The 20,831-nt window shown below is 42.8% G+C and overlaps 1 pseudogene; it reads right to left on the bottom strand.

The window, feature by feature from the left end:
* Nucleotides 1-13,381: 13,381 nt before the first annotated feature.
* LOC112605091 lies at nt 13,382-14,008 on the bottom strand (annotated as a pseudogene).
* Nucleotides 14,009-20,831: the final 6,823 nt, after the last annotated feature.

The raw sequence follows: 20,831 nt of genomic DNA, 5'->3' as shown, positions 1-20,831 counted from the left end.
TTAGAAGTGTGTTGTGTAATGTCCAGATGTTTGTGAATTTCTCAAATTTCTGTTGTTGATTTCTAATTTCATTCCATTCTGGTCAGAACACATACTCTTTATAATTTCAATTCTTTTAAATTTATTGAGGGTTTAGGAGTACAAAGACTTACTGAAAAAAAGAATCATTGAGGTTTGTCTTATGCTCTAGCATATGGTTTATACTAAAGAGTGTTCCAAGTGCACTTGAGAAGAATGTGTATTTTGATATTGTTAGGTGGAGTTTTCTATAGATGTCTATTTGGTCTAGCTTGTTTAAACCATTGTTGAAGTCTTGTATTTTCTTGATGATCCCTGTCTAGTGGACCTATCCATTATTGTTTTTAAAAATACTTTTGATGGTTGAAAGCAAAAATTAGGCCGGGCGTGGTGGCTCACACCTATAATCCCAGCACTTTCAGAGGCCGAGGCAGGCGGATCACTTGAGGTTGGGAGTTCAAGACCAGCCTGATCAACATGGAGAAACCCCGTCTCTACTAAAAATACAAAAATTAGCCAGATGTGGTGGCGCACACCTGTAATCCCAGCTACTCGGGAGGCTGAGATAGGAGAAGCACTTGAACCCAGGAGGGGGAGGTTGCAGTGACCCAAGATTGAGCCATTGCATCCAGCCTAGGCAACAAGAGCGAAACTCTGTCTCAAAAAAAAACAAAAGAAAGAAAGAAAAGAAAGAAAGAAAGCAAAAATTATAACACTAGTGGAGTTTACAATGCATTTAATGTAATAGAAAACATCTATAATGTAGAGATGGGAAGGTAAAAAATACCTATCCAGCTGTAAGTTTTCTACATTCCACTTGAAGTGGTAATATGTTCATTCTGTGAAAAATTAAGTATATTGTAATCCCTAGAGTCACCATTTAAAAAACTACTCAAAGAGATATATTCAAAACCAACATATGAGTTAAAACAGAATACTAAAACTCATTTAAATAACCAAAAAGGAGGCAGAAAGTGGTAAGCAGAAGGATAAAAAATGGAGCAAAATAAAAAGTAATAAGATGGAGCTGGGCCCAGTGGCTCACACCTGTAATCCCAAAGCTTCGGGAAGCTGAGGTGGGTGAATCACTTGAGGCCAGGAGTTTGAGATCAGCCTGGTCAACACGGTGAAACCCTATCTCTACCAAAAATGGAAAAATTAGCTGGGCGTGGTGGTACACGCCTGTAATCCCCACTACTTGGGAGGCTGAGGCACAAAAATTGCTTGAGGCTGGGAGGCGGAGGTTGCTGTGAGTCGAGATTGTGCCACTGCACTCCAGCCTGGGTGACAGAGCAAGACTCTGTCTCAAAAGAAGAAGAAGAAGAAGGAGAAGGAGAAGGAGAAGGAGAAGGAGAAGGAGAAGGAGAAGAAGAAGAAGAAGATAGACATATATCCAAACACATAAAGAATTACATTAAACATAAATGGACTAAACCTAAATCTTAAAAGACAGACATTGTCAGAATGGATAAAAGCAGCGCCCAGCCATATGCTATTTACAAGAAACTTCTTTTATTTTTTAAAATTTTTTTCATTTTTTAAAAAATGTTTTGCATTTATTTATTTATTTATTTATTAGATACAAGGTTTTGCTCTGTTGCCCAGACTGGAGTGCAATGGAATGATCATAGCTCACTGCAGCTCCCAGCTCCTGGACTCAGGCAATCCTCCTGCCTCAGCTTCCCATGTAGCTAAGACTACAGGCATGTACCATTACGTCTGACTAGTTTTTTGTTTTGTTTTGTTTTGTTTTGTTTATAGAGACAGGGGCTCACCAAGTTGCCCAGGCTAGTCTCAAATTCCTGGCCTCAAGCAATCCTCCCACCTCAGCCTTCCAAAGCACTGGAATTACAAGCATTAGCCACCATACCCAGTCAAAACTTGCTTTAAACATGATATATGTAGGTTAAAAGTAAAGAATAGAGGCTGGGCAGAGTGGCTCACGCCTGTAATCCCAGCACTTTGGGAGGCCAAGGCGGGTGGATTGCTTGAGGTCAGGAGTTTGACACCAGCCTGGCCAACATGGTGAAACCCCATCTCTACCAGAAACACAAAAATTAGTCAGGTGTAGTGGTGTTGTCTGTAGTCCTAGTTACTCAGAAGGCAGAGGCAGGAGAATCACTTGAATCTGAGAGGTGGAGGTTGCAGTGAGCTGAGATCACGCCACTGCACTCCAGCCCAGGTGACAGAACAAGACTCCATCTCAAAAAAAAAAAAAAAAAAAAAAAAAAGAAAAGATATACCATGGAAATATTAATCAAAACAGCTGGTGTGGCTATGTTAATATCATACACAGCAAATTCCAGAGCAATGAAAATCATTAGGGACAAAAAAGGATCATACATCATGATAAAATAGTTGATTCACCAAGGAGACATAACGATCCTAAATATGTTTGCGCCTTACACCACAGCTTCAAAATTCTGAAAGCAAATAGACAGCCCAAAATTATATTTGGAGACTTCAATACTCCTCTCTCAATCATTGGTAGAACTATTAGATAGAAAATCAGCAAAGAAGGCTGGGCATGGTGGCTCACGCCTGTAATCCCAGCACTTTGGGAGGCCGAGATGGGCGGATCACAAGGTCAGGAGATCGAGACCATCCTGGCTAACACGGTGAAACCCCGTCTCTACTAAAAATACAGAAAATTAGCCGGGCATGGTGGCGGGCACCTGTAGTCCCAGCTACTCGGGAGGCTGAGGCAGGAGAATGGCGTGAACCCGGGACGCGGAGCTTGCAGTGAGCCGAGATCGCGCCACTGCACTCTAGTCTGGGCGACAGAGGGAGACTCCGTCTCAAAAAAAAAAAAAAAAAAAGAAAGAAAAAAAAGAAAAAGAAAATCAGCAAAGAAGAGGAGAATTAAACAGCACCACTAGCCAACTGTGTCTAATTGAACTTTGATACCTGTAAACAGCAGACTATACATTATTTCAAGTGCACACAGAACCATTCACCAAGATAGACCATATCCTGGGTCATAAAACAAGCCTTAGCAAACTTAAATGAAGTGAAATCATGCCAAGCATGGTCTCTGACCATAACAAAAGTAGACCAGAAATCAATAAGACAAACGTAATAGGAGCATCCCTGAACACTTATAAATTAAACAACAGACTTCTAAATTAATCCATGTTTCAAAGAGAATATTTGAAGAGAAATTAGAAAATATAAATATCCCTCATGAAATTAGATGCCAAAACCCTCAAAAAAATTTGCAAATTGAATCAAGTAGTTTATAAAATATTAATACATATTCAGTCATTAAAAGCTACAATGTTGGGCGCACTGGCTCATGCCTGTAATCCTAGCATTTTGGGAGGCTGAGGCAGGTGGATCACTTGAGGCCAGGAGTTCGAGACCAGCCTGGCCAATATGGCGAGACCCCATCTCTACTGAAAATACAAAAATTATCTCACGCCTGTAGTCTCAGCTACTCAGGAGACTGAGGCTTGAGAATCACTTGAAACCAGTAGGCGGAGGTTGCAGTGAGCCAAGATCATGCCACTGCACTCCAGCCTGAGCGACAGAGCAGGACCCTGTTTCAAAAAACAAAACAAAACAATAAGAAAAAATGCTAGTAGGCAAATTCATAAAGACAAAAAGTAGAGTTAGAGTTACCAGGGGCTTGTGGAGTGGGGAGTGGGGAGTAATTGTTTAATAGGCGCAGAGTTTCTATTTGAGATGATCAAAAGTTTTGGAAATGGATAGTGATCATGGTTACACAACATTGTGAGCAAACTTATCAAAGGGTTATAAACCATATAAGTCCATTTATATGGCATATAGTGTGGAGAAGTAATCAGTGGTAAGGGGGTGAGTGGAAGGTATAACTATAAAGGAATAATAATATGAATGAGTTTTTAGAATGTTGGAATTGTTATGTATCCTTACTGTAGTAGTGGTTACATGAATCTGGACGTACGTGTCAAATTTTTTCTACAAAAAGTTTGTAGAACTGGCCGGGCGCATTGGTTCACGCCTGTAATTCCAGAATTTTGGGAGGCCAAGGCGGGTAGATCACCTGAGGTCAGGAGTTTGAGACCAGTTTGGCCAACATGGCGAAACTCCGCCTTTACTAAAAATACAAAAATTAGCCAGGTGTGATGGTGCGTGCCTGTACTCCCAGTTACTCAGGAGGCTGAGGCAGGAGATTCGCTTGAACCTGGGAGGCAGAGGTTGCAGTGAGCTGAGATTGAACCACTGTACTCCAGCCTGGGCGACACAGCAAGACTCCATCTCAAAAAAAAAAAAAAAAAAAAATGTGTAGAACTCTACACCCCCTAAATGGGCAACTTTTCTATACGATTATATACTGAAAATACCTATATGCATTCTCTCTATTTCACAAAAAGGTAATCACCACTTTGAGCACCTGTTTCCTTACCACCTAGTTCCTCCTTTTCCATAGGCAGGTGGATTTTGGTCTGTACCACTTTTTCAAAAGTGAGCTTTTAGAGGACGAGGCAGGGCAGATGTCTGACTAGAACCCTCCAGCAAGCATCGCCCCAATCCTCTGCCCTGCAGGAACACCAAATGGAACAACTATCTGCACAAGAAAGCACCTTCATAAGACACAAAGATCAGATGAGTGATCACAGTACTGGTTTGTAACATCACATCAAGGAAAGAGGCACTGAAGAGGGAAGGAAAGACAGTCTTGAACAGCTGATGCCACTTTTCCCCCATCTCCCCAGTAGTAGCAGCAGCCTCATGACGAGAGAGAATCTGTGTGATCTGGGGAAGGAGAGTGCCGTGATTGTGAGACTTTGCCTTGGAACTCAGTGCTTCCCTGTAACACCGGAAAGCAACACAGGGCAACATTCAGCAGGTACCCTTGGAGGCAGCATTTAGACCAGCCCTAGCCAGAAGGGAATGATCCGTCCTAGCTGTCAGAACCTGAACTCCAGCAAGCCTTGTCACCGTGGGCCAAAGTGTCCTCCTGTCCTAGGGCACTAAACTTAGAAGGCAGTCCAGGCCACAAGGACTGCAATTTCTTAGCAACTCTGGTGCTGTGCTTTGTTGGGCTCAGAGCCAGTGAACTTGGGGTGCACATGACATAATGAGACATCAGATGGGGTGGCTGAGGGCGCAGCACCCCAGGTAGTGCAGCTGGGGTAGTGTAGCTGTGGGAGAGACTCTTTTCTTTTTTTTCTTTTTTCTTTTTTTTTTTTTTTGAGACAGGCTCTTGGTTTGTCACCCAAACTGGAATGCAGTGATGCAGTCATGGCTCACTGCACGCTTGACCTCCCAGGCTCAAGTGATCCTCTCATACCAGCCTCCCAAGGAGCTGGGACTACAGACATGCCCCACGATGCCTGGCTAATTTGTTTTTCTCTGTAGAGACAGGGGTCTCACTATGTTGTCCAGGCTGCTCTCAAACTCCTGGGCTAACGCAGTCCTCCAGCCTTGATGGCCCAAAGTGCTGGGATTACAGGTATGGGCCACCATAGCTGGCCAAGACTTTTTTCTTCTGCTTGAAGAAAGGACAGGGGATAGTAAAGAGGACTGTATCTTGCAGCTTGGATACCAGCTCAGCCACAGTAGAATAGGGCACCAGAGTCCTGAGGCCCCCATTTAGGCCCTAGCTCCCAGATGACATTTCTGAACACACCCTGGGCTGGAACGGAACCCGCCACCTTGAAGGGAAAAACCTGGTCCTGGCAGAATTCATCACCTGCTGACTAAAGAGGGCCTGGGCCTTGAATAAACATCAGTGGTTGCCAGGCCCTACCCACTGTGGGCCTTGGGTGAGACCCAGTGCCGTGCTGGCCTCAGGTGTGACCCAGTGCATTCCCAGCTGCAATGGCCATGGGGAGAGGCTCCCTCTGCTTGACGAAAGGAGAGGGAAGAGTAAAGGGGACTTGGTCACAGTGAGATAGAGTACCAGGTGGGCTCCTGGGGTCCCTGATTCCAGGCCTTGGCTCCTGTATGGCATTTTTGGACTTGCTCTAGGTGAGAAGGAGCCCTTTGCCCTCAAAGAAGAGACCCAGCCTGGCAGCAATCACCAGAAGCTGGCTGAAGAACTCTCAGGGCTTGAGTGAACACTGGCAGTAGCCAAGTCATACTCGCTGCGGGCCTGGGATGGTGGTGGCCATAGGAAGAGGTTCCTTCTGTTTGAGGAAAGGAGAGAGAAGAGTGGAAGGACTTTGTCTTGTGGCATGGGTGCCAGGTCAGCAATAGAATAGAGCACCAGATAGATTCCTAAGTTTTCCAACCCCAGGCCCTGACTCCCAGATGGGATGACATCTCTGGACATACTTGGAAACAAGGGGAATGCACTTCCCTGAAAGGAAGACAGTAAGCCTGGCTGGATTCACAACCTCCTGACAGTAGAGCCTGTGGGCTGTGAGGAAACAACGGTAACCAGGCAGTGGTTGCCACAGGCCTTGGGTGAGACCCAGTGTTGTGCTAGCTTTAGGTCTGACCCAGTGCAGTCCCAGTGGTCGTGGCCACAGGGGTTCCTATGTCACCCTTCCCCAAGGTCTAGTCAGCTCAACATGGAGAGAGAGAGAGACTCTGGTTAGGGGAAGGCAAGGAAAGAGAACAAGAGTCTCTGCCAGGTAATCTAGGGAATTCTCCCAGATCTTACCCAAGACCACTGGGGTAGTACCTCTACAAGTCTGCAAGAGTCACAGCATCATTGAGCTTGGGGTGCACCCTAATGCAGATACAGCTGCAGTCACCAAAATCTTAGATCACAACACTCAATTCCCTTTGAATACTTCGAAAGCCTTCCCAAGAAGGACAGAAACAAATAAGCCAGACTGCAAAAATTGTAATAAATATCTAACCAGGCCGGGCATGGTGGCTCATGCCTATAATCCCAGGATTTTGTGAGGCCAAGGTGGGTGGACTGCTTGAGCTCAGGAGTTCAAGACCAGACTGGGCAAGAAGTGAAACCCTGTCTCTACCAAAAATGCAAAAATTAGCCAGGTGTGGTGGCACATGCGTGTGGTCCTAGCTACTTGGGAGGCTCAGGTGGGTGGACTGCTGGAGCCCAGAAAGTCAAGGGTGCATTGAGCTGCAATCTCGTCACTGCACTCCAGCCTGGGTGACAGAGCGAGACCCTGTCTCAAAAAAAAAAAAAAAAAAAAAAAAAAAAAATTAATTAATTAATTACAAAATAATTTAAAAATGACTATCTAAACTTTCAATGCTCAAATACTAACGATCATCCACAAACGTTAAGACCATCCAGGAAAATGTGACCTTACCAAACTAACTAAATAAGGCACCAGTGGCCAATCCCAGACTGACAGAGATATATGATCTTTCAGACACAGAATTCAAAACAGCTGTTTTGAGGAAGCTCAATGAAATTCTAGATAACACAGAGAAGGAATTCAGAATCCTCTCAGATGAATTTAACAGAGAGATTGAAATAAAGAGAATCAAGCAGAAATTCTGGAGCTGAAAAATTTAATCGACATCCCAAAGAATGCATCAGAGTTTCTCAACAGCAGAATTGATCAAGTAGAAGAAAGAATTAGTGAGTTTGAAGACAAGCTATTTGAAAATACACAATCAGAAGAGACAAAAGAAAAAAGAAAAAAATGGTGAAGCATGCCCACCAGATTTAGAAAACAGCCTCAAACGGGCAAACCTAAAAGTTACAGCCCTTAAAGAGGAGATAAAAAGAGAGATCATGGTAGAAAGTGTACTCAAAGGGGTAATAACAGATACTTTTCTTTTTCTTTTTTTTTTTGAGATGGAGTTTCACTCTTGTTGCCTAGGCTGGAGTGCAATGGCACAATCTCTGCTCACCACAACCTCTGCGTCCTGGGTTCAAGTGATTCTCCTGCCTCAGCCTCCCAAGTAGCTTGGATTACAGGCGTGCACCACCTTGCTGGGCTAATTTTGTATTTTTAGTAGAGATGGGGTCTCTCCATGTTGGTCAGGCTGGTCTCAAACTCCTGACCTCAGGTGATCCACCTTCCTAAAGTGCTAGAATTACAAATGTGAGTCACCACGCCCAGCCAATAACTGAGAACTTTCGTAACCTAGAGAAAAATATCAATATTCAAGTACAAGAAGGTTATAGAACACCAAGTAGATTTAACCCAAATAAGACTGCCTCAAGACATTTAACAATTAAACTCCTAAAGGTCAAGGATAAAGAAGAAATACTAAAAATGGCAAGAAAAAAGAAACAAATAACATACAAAGGAGCTCCAATACATCTGGCATCAGACTTCTCAGTGGAAACCTTGCAGGCCAGGAGAGAGTGACATAACATATTTAAAGAGCAGAAAAACAACAACAACAGCAACAACTACCGCAATAAACCCAACTGTTTTCCTAGAATAGTATATCCAGTGAAAAAATCCTTTAAACATGAAGGAGAAATACTTTCCCAGAGAAACAAAAGCTGAGGTACTTCATCAACAATAAACCTGTCCTACAAGAAATGCTAAAGGGAGGTCTTCAATCTGAAAGAAAAGGACATTAATAAGCAATAAGAAATCATCTGAAGGTTAAAAAAAAACCCTCATTGGTAATAGTAAGTACACACATAAACATAGAATATGATAACACTGTAATTGTGGTGTGTAAACTATTCATACCTTGAGTAGAAAGACTAAAACATGAACCTATCAAAAAATAACAAGTTTTTCAAGACATAGACAATATAATAAGATATAAAAAGAAAAAACCAAAATGTTAAAAAGTGGGGAGATGAAGGTAAAGTGTAGAATTTTTATTAGTTTTCTCTTTGCTTATTTGTTTTCACAGTGTTACGTTTTCATCAGTTTAAAATAATAAATTATAAGATGATATTTACAAGCTTTGTGGTAACTTCAAATAAAAAAAAAACCTAAAACAGATACACAAAAAATAAAAAGCAAGAAATTAAAACATATCACCAGAGAAAATCACCTTCACAAAAAGGAAGGAAGGAAGGAAGGGAAGGAACTACAAAACCACCAGGAAACAAGTATCACCATTGAAGTAGTTAAGTGCTTACTTTTCAATAATAATATTGAATGTAAATGGACTAAACTCTCCAATCAAAAGACACAGAGTGGCAGAATAGATTAAAAAAAAAAAGACCCAACAACCTGTTGCCTACAAGAAACACACTTCACCTATAAAGACACACATAGATTGAAAATAGGGAAAGGATATTTCATGCAAATGGCAGCCAAAAAAGAGCCAGAGTAACTATACTACATCATACCAAATAGATTTCAAGACAAAAGCTATAAAAACTACAAAGAAGTTCATTATATAATGACAAAGGGTCTATTCATCAAGAGACTATAACAATTACAAATATATATGCACCCAATACTAGAGCACCCAGATATATAAAGCAAGTATTATCAGAGCTTAAGAGGGAGATAGCCCTCAATACAATAATAGCTAGAGACTTCAAGACTCCACTTTTAGCACTGGATAGATCATCAAGACAGAAAATCAACAACAAAAAAGTCAGACTTAATATGCACTACAGACCAAATGGACCTAATAGATATTTACAGAGCATTTCATGCAATAGCTGCAGAATACACATTCTAAGTAAATGGAGCATTCTCAAGGAGAGAACATATCTTAGGCCAAAAAAACCAAGTCTTTAAAAAGTGAAAAAAAGCCAGGCGCGGTGGCTCACGCCTGTAATCCTAGCACTTTGGGAGGCCAACACAGGTGGAACACAAGGTCAGGAGATCGAGACCATCCTGGCTCACATGGTGAAACCCTGTCTCTACTAAAAATACAAAAAATTAGCCGGGCACAGTGGTGGGTGCCTGTAGTCCCAGCTACTCGGGAGGCTGAAGCAGGAGAATGGTGTGAACCTGGGAGGCGGAGCTTGCAGTGAACCGAGATAACGCCACTGCACTCCAGCCTGGGCAACACAGCAAGACTGTGTCTCAAAATGAAAAAAAAAAAAGTGAAAAAAAAAAGGAAATCTATTTAGTATCTTTTCTCACCACAATGGAATTAAACTAGAAATAAAAAATAAGAGGAACTTTAGAAACTATGCAAACACATGGAAATTCAATACTATGCTTCTGAATGACCAGTGGGTCAATGAAAAAATTAAGATAGAAATTTAAACATTTCTTGAAAGAAATGAAAATGAAAACACAACATACCAAAACTTATGGAATACAGCAAAAGCAATAGTAAGAGAAAAGTTTATAGCAATAAACACCTACATCGATAAAGTAGAAAAACTTTAAATAAACAACCTAAGATGCATCTTAAGGAACTGAAAAACAAGAAAAAAAACCCCACAATTGCTAGAAGGAAAGAAATAATAAAGATCAGAGTAAAAACAAATAAAATGGAAATGAAAAAACAATACAAAAGATCAATGAAATGAAAACTTGGTTTTTAAAAAGATAAACAAAATTGGCAAACCTTTAGCCAGACTTCCTGAGAGAGAAGACCCAAATGAATAAAATCAGAGATGAAAAATGAGACATGACAACTGACAACGCAGAAATTCAAAGGATCAATAGAGACTACTTTGAGCAACTATATGCCAGTAAATTGGAAAATTTAGAAGAAATGGAGAAATTCCTAGACACATACAAGCTACCAAGATTGAATCATGAAGAAATCGAAAACCTGAATAGATTGGTAACAGATAATGCGATCAAAGCCACAATAAAAAGTCTCCCCACAAAGGAAGGCCTGGGACCCAATGGCTTCACCCTTGAATTTTACCAAACATTTAAAAAAGAACTAATACCAATCCGACTCAAACTGTTCAAAAATATAGAGGAGGAGGGAATACTTCTAAATTCATTCTACAAAGCCAGTATTACCTTGATACCAAAACCAGACACACATCCAAAAAATGAAAGAAAGAAAGAAAGAAAGGGAAAGAAAGGAAGGGAGGGGAGGGGAGGGGAGGGGAGGGGAGGGGAGGGAAGGGAAGGGAAGGGAAGGGAAGGGAAGGGAAGGGAAGGGAAGGGAAAGGAAGGGGAAGCTACAGGCCAATATTCTTGATAAATGTTGATGCAAAAATCCTCAACAACATACTAGTAAGCCAAATGCAACAACACATTGAAAAAGATCATTTATCATGACCAAGTGGGATTTATCCCAGGGATACAAGAATGGCTCAGCATATGCAAAGCAATCAATGTAATACATACATCATATCAACAAAACGAAGGACAGAAACGATACAACTACTTCACTAGATGCTGAAAAAACATTTGATAATATTCAACATCTTGGTCAGGCACAGTGAGTGTCTCATGCCTGTAATCCCAGCACGTTGGGGGGCCAAGGTGAGAGAATCAGTTGAAGCCAACAGTTTGAAACCAGTCTGGCCAATATAGCAAGACTCCACCTCCACTAAAAATAAAAAATTAACCAAGTGTGGTGGTGTGTCCCTGTAGTCCCACCTACTCAGGAGGCTGAGATGGGAAAATCAATGTATTTTGTGATTTAAAAAAAAAAAAAAACTCTCAAGAAACTGCGTATAGAAGGAACATACTTCAACATAATAAAAACCACATATGACAGACCCACAGCCAGTATCATACTCAATGGGGGAAAACTGAAAGCCTTTCCTCTAAGACCTGGAACAAGAGAAGGATGCCCACTTTCACCACTGTTATTCAGCATAGTACTGGAAGTCCTAGCTAGAGAAATCAGAGAAGAGAAAGAAATCAGAGAAGAGAAAGAAACAAAGGGCATTCAAATTGAAAAGAAAGAAGTTAAATTATTCTTGTTTGCAGATGATATAATCTTATATTTGAAAAATGTAATGACTTGCTCCCCCCAAAAAACTATTAGAACTGAAAAACAAATTCAGTAAAATTGGATGATAAAAAATAAACATACAAACATCAGTAGCATTTCTATATGCCAACAGCAAAAATCTGAAAAATCAAGAAAGTAATCCTATTTACAATGGCTGCAAATAAAATAAAATACCTAGGAATTAACCAAAAAGGTTAAAGACCTCTAATAATGAAAATAATAAAATACTGATGAAAGAAATTGAAGAGGACACCAATAAATGGAAGAATATTCCATATTCATGGATTGGAAGAATCAATATTTTTTAAATGTCCATACTACCCAAAGCAATCTATAGATTCAACACAATCCCTATTAGATACCAATGACATTCTTCACAGAGATAGAAAAAATAATCCTAAAATTTATATGAAGCCACAAAAGACCCAGAATAGCCAAAGCCATCATGAGCAAAAAGAACAAAACTGGAGGAATCACATTACCTGACTTCAAATTAGACTACAGAGCTATAGTAATTGAATAGCATGGTACTGGCAAAAAACAGATGCATAGACCACTAGGACAGAATAGAGAACCCAGAAACAAATCCACACAGTACAGTGGACTCGTTATAACAATGTTATCAAGAACATACACTGGGGAAAGGACAATCTCTTCAATAAATGGTGCTGGGAAAACTGGATATCCATATGTAAAAGAATGAAACTAGACTTCTTGCTCACCATATACAAAAATCAAATCAAAATGGATTAAACACTTAAAACTAAGACCTCAAACTATGAAACTACTACAAGAAAATATTGGGAGAAGTCTTCAGGACATTGGTCCGGGCAAAGATTTCCTGAGTAATACCTCAAAAGCACAGGCAAGCAAAGCAAAAATGGACAAATGGGATCACATTAAGTTACAAAGCTCCTGCACCCCAAAGGAAAACATCAACAAAGTGAGGGGACAACCCATAGAAGGGGAGAAATTATCTGCAAACTACCTATCTGACAAGGCATTAATAACCAAAACATAGGGCAGGTGCCACAGCTCACACCTGTAATCCCAGCACTTTGGGAGGCTGAGGTGGGCAGATCACCTGAGGTCAGGAGTTTGAGACCAGCCTGGCCACCATGGTGAATCTCCGTCTCTACTAAAAATACCAAAATTAGCCAGGCATGGTGGTGCATGCCTGCTATCACCCAGGCTGGGGTGTAGTGGCATGATCTAAGCTCACTGCAAACTCTGCCTCCCGTGTTCATGCGATTTTCCTGCCTCACCCTCCTGAGTAGCTGAGATTACAGGCAAACGCCACCATGCCCAGCTAATTTTTGTATTTTCAGTAGAGACAGGGTTTCATCATGTTGGTCAGGCTGGTCTTGAACTCCTGACCTCAGGTGATTCGCCCACCTCAGTCTCCCAAAGTGCTGGGATTACAGGCATGAGCCACCACCCCTGGCCTATTCATGCATGTTTTAAATGCCACCTAGAATGGTGAATCTTTTCCAGATTTACTTTGATCAGATCCACCAGAGGAATCACCACCGATGGCAGCTGTAACATTACTAAATGCATTGTTTAAAAAAAAACTTAAGGTGGACAGGAAGTAGGATTTATTGGTGAGTATTAAGAGGGGGCAGCACAGTGGAAGCCCTCATGAGTGCAGGGCCTGCCACTTGCCCAGAGGACCACAACTAGGGACGTACTTGACCCACCATCCATCTGGGATGAGCCACTTCTCAGTCACCGTGTCTTCAAATTCATCCGCATTGAACTTGATGAAGCTCTCACTTCTTTGAGATGTGGATCTTCTGTCCGCCAGGGAACTTGAACTTGGCCCAGTGCAGGGCCTCATTCGCATGCTCCTTGTTCTGCAAATAACTTGGCCAATGTGACCCCTGGCCACAGTGCCCTGGGGCTTTCCAAAGGCACTTTGCATACCTGTGGGGAGCCTGTCAGCCCCAGCACAGGACAACATCTTGTTGATGCGGATGACGTGGAAGGGGTGGAGCTGCACTCGGATATGAAAGCCGTCTTTGCCACAACTTTCTACCGTGTATGTATTGGCACAAATTCAGGCAGCCTCCAGGTCGTCAGGGGAGTGCTGCCCATATTCACCTGACACCATGTGGCCACAGAGTGGAAACTCATCCACTTTTGCCTTCTTCCACCCCAGGTCAAAGATGAGAATGTTGGTATCAAGGACACCTCGGCAGAAGCGAGGCTTTGGGTACGGCTTGTTCTTACAATACCGGTAACAACGGATGGGGCGGTGGCCCATGGTGACACCAGGATCTTCAGTGGCGTGCTTAAGAGAAAGAGCAATGCATTTCTTAAATAATAAAACTTAAACCGGAGGTCAGGAGTTTGAGACCAGCCTGGCCAAACATGGTGAAACCCATCTCTACTAAAAAAAAGACAAAAATTAGCCGGGCATGGTGGCCAGCACCTGTAATCCCAGCTACTTGGGAGGCTGAGGCAGGAGAATCACTTGAACCTGGGAGGCAGAGGTTGCAGTGAGCCAAAATTGCTCCACTGGCCTCCAGCTGGTTGACAAGAGCAAAGCCCCATCTTTAAAAAAAAAAAAAAAAAAAAAAAGAAAAGCTTAAAAGTCAAGATTACTGTGGTCTCGATCTCCTGACCTTGTGATCCGCCCGCCTCTCTACTAAAAATACAAAAAATTAGCCGGGCGCGGTGGCGGGTGCCTGTAGTCCCAGCTACTCAGGAGGCTGTGGCAGGAGAATGGCGTGAACCCGGGAGGCGGAGCTTGCAGTGAGCCGAGATCGCACCACTGCACTCCAGCCTGGGCGACAGCGCGAGACTCCGTCTCAAAAAAAAACAAAAACAAAAACAAAAAAAAACAAAAAAAAAAAGTCAAGATTACTCCTTGATCCATGGGCTGCAGAATGGACGTAGTGTTAGCTGGCAGGTAAACATTAATCTACTTGTACATCTCCGTCAGAGCTCTTGAGTAACTAGGTGCATTGTCAATGAGCAGCAGAATTTGAAAGGAATCATTTTTCCGGAAAAATGGCCTAGCTTTTGGCTTATCTTGGCTTCTGATATGCCTTCCTCACTAAGCTTAATCATTTCTAGCTTTGATTTAAAGTGAGCGACATGCAACCCTTCCTTCCATGTGAACACACAGAAGGCCTTGTAGGGTTCTTAAGGGCCCTGATTTCAGTATTGTTGTGTCTAGGTGAACAGGGAGCTCCGAGGAGAGGGAGAGAGACTAGGAATGGCGGGTCGGTGAAGCAGTCAGATGCAACACACACATTCATCAATTAAGTTTGCTGTCTTGTGTGAGCATGGCTTGTGGTACCCCAAAACAATTACAATAAGTAACATCAAAGATCACTGATCACAGATCAACATAACATATATTATATAATGAAAAAATTTGAAATATTGTGAGAATTACCAAAATGGGATGCAGATACATGAGGTGAGTACATGCTATTGGAAAAATGGTGCTGAGGCCAGTGCGGTGGCTCATGCCTGTAATTCCAGCCCTTTGGGACGCTGAGGCGGGCAGATCATTTGAGGTCAGGAGTTGGAGACCAGCCTGGCCAACATGGTAAAACCCCATTTCTACTAAAAATACAAAAAAATTTAGCTAGGCGTGGTGGCACACACCTGTAATCCCAGCTACGAGGGAAGCTGAGGCAGGAGAATCACTTGAACCTGGGAGATGGAGTGTTCCCGGACCAAACTGAGGGTCGGGCTGCTGTTTCTCATGGCCCAATAACGAGATGCAGAGGAACTGGGGAGAAAGAGAGTTTTTATTTCTGCAACCAGTTACAGGGAGAAGGCCTGGAAATTATCACCAGACCCACTCAAAATTACAAAGTTTTCCAGAGCTTATATACCTTCTAAGCTATATGTCTACGTGTAAGTGCCCATTCATCTAAAGACATAAGTGATTCACTTCTTTTAATCTATAACTAAGGTGTGAGTCCTAAAGACCTTCCTCTGGAGCCTCAGTAAATTCACTTAATCTAATGGATGTAGATGCTGGAGTGATTTTTTTTTTTTTTTTTTTTGAGATGGAATCTTGCTCTGTTCCCCAGGCTGGAGTGCAGCGGCACAATCTCGGCTCACCGCAAGCTCTGCCTCGGTGCCGGGTGATTACCCTTATCTTGGCTTCCGCTAAATCATGGAGGTTTGGGAAGTTCTTTCAGACTCCCAGTAAACTTGTCTGTGGAGACCTCGGGAGTTTCTTCAGAGCCACAATAAAACTTGTTTAATCCTAAATGGGTCCTGTTAAGAACTTCTTCGTTATGGGCTGAATGCGGTGGCTCATGCCTGTAATCCCAACACTTTGGGAAGCTGAGGCGGGTGGATCATGAGGTCAAGAGATCGAGACCAGCCTGGCCAACATGGTGAAAGCCTGTCTCTACTAAAATTTAAAAAATTAGCCAGGCGTGGTGACGCACGCCTGTAATCCCAGCTACTCAGGAGGCTGAGACAGGAGAATTGCTTGAACCTGGGAGGCAGAGGTTGCAGTGAGCCAAGATCCCACCACTGCACTCTACCGGGGGGACAAAAAAAAACCCCAACAAAAAAAAAAAAAAAAAAAAAAAAGAATTCCTTCATTATTTTCTCATGCTTTAAGGCCCAGGAAAGGCCTAGGCAAACGTTTCGATGGCCTTTTGTTATATCCCAGCCTTTCTATAAGGGCACTGGCTTTTAATATTTAATTTAACCACTCAGTCATTACTGAAAGAGTTGTTATGGAAGCCTGCATTGGTGAGACCTGGCCTGCCACAGGAGGTTGCAGTGAGCTGAGATCGTGTCACTATACTCCAGCCTGGGCAGCAGAGTGAGACTCTGTGGATTTGTTTGACACAGGGTGGGCACAAACTTTCAATTTGTAAAAAACATAGTATCTGTGAAGTACAATAAAATGTAGTGCAATTACATGAGGTATGCTTGGATAGCAAAACATCATGTTGTACCTAGTAAATATATATAATTTTTATTTGTGAATTATACCTCAATAAAGCTGGGCAAATGAACTGTATTTGCAACATGGTAGGAATATATGACATTGGACATTAGTGCAAATGGAATTTTCAGTGCCTTGGTGAAAATGTCACACCACTGAACAACAACAACAAAAAAGTAGTGTAAAATGAAGTAAAATGTGAACATCCCTAATTAATGCAGAACTATGAACTGCTTGTCCAAAAGATAAAAGTCTTTTGAGTTCCTCAAGAAGATTCTCTCTTTGGATGCTGGGCACGGTGGATGCTGGGCACCTGTATCCGAGCACTTTGGGAGGCCAACGCAGATGGATCACTGGAGGCCAGGAGTTCAAGACCAGCCTGTCCAACATGGTGAAACCCCATCTCTACAAAGAATAAAACAATTAGCTGGGTGTGGTGGCACGTACCTGTAATCTCAGCTACTCAGGAGGCTGAGGCACAAGAATTGCTTGAACCTGGGAGGCAGAGGTTACAGTGAGCCGACACTGCGCCACTGCAGTCCAGCCTGGGCCACAGAGCAAAACACTGTCTCAAGGAAAAAACAAAAAACAAAAAAAAAAACAACAACAAAAAAAGAAGATTCTCTCTTTGGGCACTCCTTTTCAATACATTCAATGTAAATGGATTAACGATACCATTTTTACAAGGTGAGTGTGTTTGGGCAAGTTGCTTCAGTGCTCATTCTCTTGGTTTCCTTTTTTTTTTTTTTTTTTTTTTTGGAGACAGGGTCTTTCTCTGTCACCTAAGCTGGAATGTAGTGAGGTGAACATAGCTCACTGCAGCCTCCAACACCTAGCCTCAAGAGATCCTCCTGCTTCAGTCTCCCAAATAGCTGGGACTACTGGCATGCATCACCATGCCTGGCTAGTTTTTAATTTCTTTTTGTTTGTAAGCACAGGGTGTTGCTATGTTGCCCAGGCTGGTCTTGAACTACTGGGCTCAAGTGATCCTCCCACCTCAGCCTCCCAAAGTTTTGGATTACAGGCATGAGCCATGGTGCCTGGCTGTCTTTTGGTTTTCTTATCTGTAAAAACCGAGGATAATAACAGTACCTGTATAAAGTTGTTGGAAGAACGAAATTAGTTAATACAAGTGAAGTGCTAAAGAAAAAAAAGAGCTTTGGAACACAGCAAGTACTTGTTAGCTATGGCTATTGTTACCAACACAGTTTTCAAGGCAAATTCGTGATTTCACCTATCACCTGAGGTTTATTACTTTTTTTTTTTTTTTCTCGCTCTGTCGCCCAGGCTGGAGTGCAGTGGCACCATCTCAACTCACTGCAAGCTCCGCCTCCCGGGCTCACACCATTCTCCTGCCTCAGCCTCCCGAGTAGCTGGGACTACAGGCGCCCGCCACCATGCCCAGAGAATTTTTTGTATTTTAGTGGAGATGGGTTTTCACCGTGTTAGCCAGGGTGGTCTCAATCTCCTGACTTCGTGATCCGCCCACCTTGGCCTCCCAAATTGCTGGGATTACAGGCGTGAGCCACTGTGCCCAGCCGAGGTTTATGACTTCTAAGTCCATCAGATCTTCTTTTTGTTTTTATTTTAAAATTAATTAAATATTATTATTGTTATATTTTGAGACAGAGTCTGCTCTGTTGCCCAGGCTGGAGTGCATTGGCACAATCTCAGCTCACTGCAACCTCCCAGGTTCAAGCAATTCCAGTGCCTCAGTCATCCAAAGAAGCTGGGATTACAGGCATGCACCACCACACCCAGTTAATTTTTGCCTTTTTAGTAGAGATGGGGTTTCACCATGTTGGCCAGGCTGGTCTTGAACTCCTGGCCTCAAGCAATCCGCCCATCTGGGCCTCCCAGCGTGCTGGGATTATAGGTGTGAGCCATTGTGCCTAGCCCTCTTTTCGTTTTAGAGATAGGAATCTCATTCTCTTCCAGAGGCTGGAGTGCAAAGGCATGAACATAACTAATCGCAGTCTCCAACTCCCCGGCTAAAGGGATTTCTCCCCCGCTGCCTTTGGAGTAGCTGGGCCTCCGAACTGTGCCATGACTACTGGCTTCCATCAGGATCTTTGTCCTACCATTTCATCTTCCTACTAGCCTATCCCACATGGATATATAAATGGTACCTCCAGTGAAAGAAATCAACTACCTAAAATAGGATTTTCCACTCCAAACTAGATTTTCTTTACATGCCATTTCTGTTAATGTGGGTCACACACACTGGTAAGCTCAGAATCATCTTTTTCTTTTCTTTTATTCACATCCAGTATGGTTGAAACAAAACAAAACAAAATGCTGCTTTTCCTTTTTTTAGAAAGGCAATACTTGTTCATTATACAAAATTTAGAAAATATGGAAAAACAAACAGGATAAAAATGTATCCACAACCAAAATAGCCTAAATTTCCAGTTAAAAATGTCAACGCATTTGATATTTGCCCGCATAATTAAGACGGTAATGTTTACACAAATGTGATCTTTTAAAATGTAAAAGGTTCTCACTATTAAAAACATTTTGTTAAATCTTGTTTTAAAAGTAAGAGTTTAACATCCAAATTCCCAAAATAGACATTTTTGAAGATTTGGAAGATACAGATGGTTCAAAATCTTGACATTATTACTGTTAAATTTTGGTATGCCCTGTTATTCTGCTAGTGAAATATATATACATTTGGGGCGCTATTCCTTTTCTTTTTTTTTTTTTTTTCTGAGACAAGGGTCTCACTCTGGTGCCCAGGATGGAATGCAGCGGCGCTATCATAGTTCATTGCAACCTGGAACTCCTGGACTCGAGGGGTCCTCCCGCGTCGACCTCCCAAAGTGCTGGGGCTATGGGCTTGAGCCACTCTGTGGGGCGAATGGTTATTCCTATATACACGGTTGAACCTGGAATAACATGGGTTTGAACTGCCTGGGTCCACTTATAAGCCGACAGAAAATACAGTATTCCAGGGGCCGGCATATAGAGAGGTCCGACTTTTCCTCTGAGAGTTCCATCCTCAGCACTGACTGCGGGATTTGAAAATCCGCGGATTTTTGTTGTTGTTGTTGTTTTTAAGAGGAAGTCTTACTCTCGCCCAGGCTGGAGTACAGTGGCGCGACCTCAGCTCACTGCAACTTCCGCCTCTCAGTTTCAAGCGATTCTCGTGCCTCAGCCTCCCGAGTAGCTGGGATTACACGTGCCCACCTCCATGCCCAGGTAATTTTTTTTTGCATTTTTAGTAGAAACGGGCTTTCGCCATGTTGGTCAGGCTGGTCTCGAACTCCTGACCTCAGGTGATCCGCCTGCCTCAGCCTCCCAAAGTGCTGGGATTACAGGCGTGAGCCACCGCGCCCAGCGGAATGCGTGGGTTTTGGCATAAACCGGTGGTTCTGGAACCAATCCCCCGCCAAGGGATGACTGTTTAAAAAATTGTAATTGTCCAAAACAGTATTTGTGGCCTACTTTTTCATTATGCAATTCTAAATTTTTTTTTTTTTTTAATTCAGACGGAGTCTCGCTCTGTCGCCCAAGCGGAGGGCAGTGGCGCAATCTCTGCTCACTGCAACCTCTGCCTCCCAGGTTCAAGCGATTCCCCTGCCTCAGCCTCCCGAGTAGCTGGGACTACAGGTGCGTGCGACCACGTCCCGCTGTTTTTTTTTTTTTTTTTTTGTATTTTTAGTAGAGACGGGGTTTCACTGGGTTAACCAGGATGGTCTCGATTTCCTGACCTCATGATCCGGCCGCCTCGGCCTCCCAAAGTGCTGGGATTACAGGCGTGAGTCACCACGCCCGGCCCTCATTTCTGTTAATAGATACGAATTTTAAAATGTATACTTTAGTATTCACACATGTCCGATGCAACGTATTTAACCAGTCATCTCCAGAAACGTTGTTCCAATTTACACGCTCACCAACTTGGCCTGAGTGCTTTTTTCTTTCAATGCATGGCGCACTTATAATTTAGAACAAGCGACCAAAACGCTTAAGAGCCCATCACGCAAATTGTTATCTGCTGGAAATCTACGCCTACGCTGTGGACGCGGGGGCCGAAATCTGAGCCCGACTTCCCAAGACAGCGCTCAGAACCCAGGGAGCTACCAAGAGCCCGGCTGTGTGCAGCTCTAGCGCCGACGTCGCCAACGTGGCGCACAGTGCTGACGCAGTACGCAAG

This window comes from Theropithecus gelada, chromosome 13 (assembly GCF_003255815.1).
Source record: "Theropithecus gelada isolate Dixy chromosome 13, Tgel_1.0, whole genome shotgun sequence".
Classification (NCBI taxonomy): domain Eukaryota; kingdom Metazoa; phylum Chordata; class Mammalia; order Primates; family Cercopithecidae; genus Theropithecus; species Theropithecus gelada.
The sequence above is the reverse complement of the archived record's forward strand: the minus strand, read 5'-3'. Positions and strand labels throughout refer to the sequence as shown.